A 4875-nucleotide genomic window follows, 5' to 3' on the forward strand; every position below is an offset into this window, starting at 1 on the left:
AGACATGTCGTTAAAACTTGCTCACAAAATATTATATAAATGATTTTAATCTATCCGAAGCATAATTACTCCAGATAATACACGTTATTAAATAATAGTATTAAATTATACTAATTAGAGAAATATAAGCAAATTTATTCAGGACTGCAAGCAAACAATATTATGTCTTATCGCAATTTGAAAAGTATCTCCAAAAATGTAGGTGTCAAATTTTGGTTGAGCTAATATATATATGGTTTGAAAGGCATATTTTTTTCATATTAATAAAAATTGATTAAATCTTATTATAAGCACTTATAAAACTTCGAGAACTACCCACACACACACACACACACACACACACACACACACACACACACACACACTTGTGTTGTAGATATAATATGGTGTGTGCGTTTGTGCATTCCATCAGTAAGCCGCACCGGCCAGCCCTGTGCGCGTGGCAGCGCGTCGCGTTACAAGGATCACAATCGCAGGCGCTTGCGGCCGCAGCGACGCGAGCACTCTCAATTACGCAGGACGCGGGCGGAGCGCCACTGCGAGCGGTACATTCATTACCACTACACCAGTAGTAACAGTGACTAGCCGTCTTGTACCTGTAGATTCACAATGTTCAATGAAAAAAGCCGGCGAAATACAGGTAATTCGCAAACTATGACCCGGGCAAAGAGACGATGCCTCGTGGTTTGTCCACCCAACCGACCTAATTCTCGGAGATCGGAAGTTCATTCGTTGTAACTAAACAGAACTATCAAATATTATTTCCTGGAGGTCTTATGTCTGTTATAACTTTATCAGAAAGGCCAAGAGAATGCTAACATCTTTAGACTTCCAAAATTATTACTACCTAGAAATTTGTATTCAGATTGCCCACTGTAAATCTTAAGTTCATAAAACAAATATTTGTAGGTCAACCACCTGTTCTAAGGGCCCTCTTCCTGTCATGCGGATTTCTAACCAGATCTCAAGTGGGCCTCATGTAACATCATTTCATATACGAGTACCTTTTTTCTATCAAACTAATATAAAGCTGGTCGCAGATTATTCAGAGTTAAAAAAACACCTGCTCTCCCCGCACTGAAGCCAGTATATAAATCCGTGTCCGCTAGGACTCAACCGCGCAACTGTCGTCATTAGCTAATTGGTCGGAAAAGTGTCGCGTGTGCGGGGCGGGCGGCGCGGCGCGGCACGCACGCGGCGCCATTGTCTCGCGCACCGCACAGCATTGTTCGCGCCGTAATTCAAGTTGTGGATAAAAAATTAATCTCAAACGAGTGCGCAAATGTTTTCCTTGCTTGTCTGATTGGAGCGAGTGGGTTCACAATGTGTGATTACATTTTGTCATGCACTATCCCGCTGGGAATGTGGATTACTTGTTAGTATTTCTCAACTTTTACATAATTTACTTATTACTAGACTGGTGTTCCCGCGCCAGTGGACAGATGACATCGAGAGACACTGAAACCAAGCACCCCATGACCAAGGAGTATGGAAATCGCTACAAGAGACCTCCTGCAGTGGACGCGCTTCGTTTGACGTGGACTCGAATCATGATACTAATTTACACTCAAAACAACCTTGTGTGCAGCCGCTAATGGTTGTAAAAAGACAAGTTGGTCTCAAAATAACCGTAAAAGCTTCCAAAAAAGGATTCAGATATAAATCCCTCTGTCAGATCGGTTGGACATTAATAGGAGTAGGATTATAAATGATGCGAGAAAGACTCATGGAACCTGTAGTGATAGCCTTTTATACGCTATGGTAGCTGGGCGGCGAACGATAGGCCGCCAACATTATTTGATCGTTTCTTATAATTGCAAATCTCAATTTTGGCTAAGCGCAGTGAGTCAACTGTTATCTCTGAGCGCGCCGCGCCGTGCTTTACCGATTGTAGCCTGCACTCGCGGAGCACTCACCGTGATTGTTATCTCTTTACCGCCTGCCCCCGCCCCGCGCCGTCCCCGCCGCCCCGCACCGCTGCGCAGTCTTCACAAACACTTAGCTGGATAGTAACGAAATTACTTCCAAGTGTTTCCAGCCTAGCCTCAACCCGCTAACGGTACATTGCTTTTACGTCCAATTCCTTTTTATCCAGTACACTGTATTATCTTATTACAATAATCGGTAAGTAAATAGTGATTTTACTCCAACGCAGATATTTTAAATTTGAATTAACGATATCAACAATAGCCAGTAAAAATGCCACTAAGATTTCTAGCGTGCAAATATTAAAGTGAAAATAGAGCTCCCTCCTGCAAGTCAATGAAGTATAAGTTTCACCCCACGTACCTGGAACTGTTGACCGGCCGAGTGTAGCCGCCGCACCACCCGCTGCTAACTCACTTACTGACTAACACAGTTAGCGCGGCGGAGATAACCGCGTCTGGTACTAGTTCACTCGCCCGAGAGTACCCACTACAATTTTCTATTTTTTTTTTATTTTTGTGGAATAACCACTGATAATTAATTATCTTGACTACCTAAAGAAATGCTGCAGCGAATATAAAAACATATTCCTAATTTTCTAATCCAACCAATGATTCTAGAGTTAAGCGCGTTCAAACCAAAGGAAACAAACTCTTCAGCTTTAACATTCGAGTATAGTTATGTACAGAGGTATTAGGCGTGACCATGATATCACTTGATCCATCGGAAAATTCGAATCGAATGATTCTCATTAAAATTGCATTGTCACTGGCATGTGATTAAATATAGTCTTACCCAATGGCCTTAATGGTTTCGTAGATCCTTCACACTGCGAATTAGCAACTTTAGTAGTAAGAGTACATTTAGTTGCTCGTCCGGGGAAGTACTATGCTACCGCTATGCTCATTTCTGCCGCCAAGCAGAGCATTTTTGCAATACCGTGTTCTAATAATGGATAGTAGGCGTTACTTTGCGGAAATCCATGATATATTATTAAAATCAGGTTTAATTTGTTGTACTCCGCGAAAATCAAAAGAATCTGAATGGTGTAATTTATAATTTCTTCAATTCTTATACTCCTACGCACGTTTTGATACGAAACCAGAGCATCCTCAGGAGATGTTGACACAGATTCATTGGGTATCGAAGAAATCATAAATTACACCATAGCGATTCGGAGTATAGCTAATTAAGCTTAATTCTCATAATACCGTGTCCCGGTCTGAAGGGTGTAGTTGCCGGTGTAATTAGAGGCACATAAGGCTTAACGCCTCAGGTTGAAGGGAGGTTTGGATCATCATCTTCCCCGACAACAATCACACTAGACAAAGCCTACTATAGGGAATTGTTAATTAGCCTTGTGGGTAAACAGATCACGATCACCGACCCAGTTCCCCTGTCATTATGATAGTAATATTATTATGTATTAAAGTCAAAAGAGCAAAGAAGCTGTGTCGACGCCGCAGCTCGCACGTGACTCTAAACTTTAATTTGCCCCCGCGTCCCTCCCCCAGAAGACCCCCTCCGGCCGACACGTACTATCGCATCTTATCTAACTTCATCATCGTCCAATAACTGCTTTCTGTCGTACAAATATACCCGCGCGTAGACATCCTGAACTATACATATCCTTAAAATACATTTTTGAAGTAAAACTTCTTTAGGCTTTTTTCTGGCGGAAGTACCTAACGCTTCCGTCAGACGTCTGTGTAGTTTCAACTATTTAAAAATAATAATGTGGATTGGTCGTAAGTATATGTCATATACTCCACGCTTCTTGACTTATACGCCAGCTAGTGGCAAATATCATAATCAATTAGGATTATTTATTTCCAATATTTCAAACGAATCAATTGTAAATAGCAAAGTGAATAAAAATTCAACAGTTAAAAAAAAATGTAACTGCAAAGTTTTTTGAAAATCTCTAAATATAGTTGTTTATTTATTACTTTGTAAATCTCTAAATAAAGTGTTTACTTATGACAACCCTATTGAAGATTAAAGACCGACACGCGCATAGTACCTATGCTACGTGACGTGTACCTAATAAAGTGACAGTCTCGCATTGTTTTAAGTTTGCATGTGATGTTAGGGCTGTATCTGATTTTTTGGGTAAAAACTATGGCAGTGGTTTACTCAAAAACTATAAGGTATTCGTTTTCATAGATACGTCTCGGGACGATACATAATGTACTTCAAAAGCCTGTCCTATTTACACGTTCTACATGGAAAGCATAAAAAAGCAATCAGTGGAATGCAACTAACTAGTAAGAGCGCGTGAAATGGGACAAAAAATTGCGGCGCGGTCGGGTGCTAAGCTGGAACGAACATTATGGCATAAAACGAAAATAGACTCCATGAGACGTACGCGTTCTGTAAAGAAACAGCTTTACATAATATTTGCAGAAATAAATAAATAAATAAATATACTACGACAATACACACACCGCCATCTAGCCCCAAAGTAAGCGTAGATTGTTTTATGGGTACTGAGATAGCTGATGAATATTTTTCATGAATAACATACATAAATACTTATAATATACATATAAACACCCAGACACTGAAAAACATTCATGTTCATCACACAAACATTTTCCAGTTGTGGGAATCGAACCCACGGCCTTGGACTCGGAAAGCAGGGTCGCTGCCCACTGCGCTAATCAACCGTCAAATATAATATAATATACATCTATAAATCTATGTTTATAATTAACTTTTAATTATAAAAGTAACATAATTAATAAATAAAACATACCTATTTTAGTTTGTCTCTCTAACATCCTATTCTTATAATATCCTTCTTTTTTATTTAAAATATGTCTTCATAACTCCTCAGCTACTGAGTAGCGTGTTGGATTGTTTTCGGAATCAAACGGTTGTTACCAACTGTCAGATACCGTCTGATACCAAAACGAGTTACGTGAAATCCTTATTCTAATTGACTGA

The sequence above is a fragment of the Pararge aegeria genome, chromosome 2 (assembly GCF_905163445.1).
Source record: "Pararge aegeria chromosome 2, ilParAegt1.1, whole genome shotgun sequence".
NCBI classification, from domain to species: Eukaryota; Metazoa; Arthropoda; class Insecta; order Lepidoptera; family Nymphalidae; genus Pararge; species Pararge aegeria.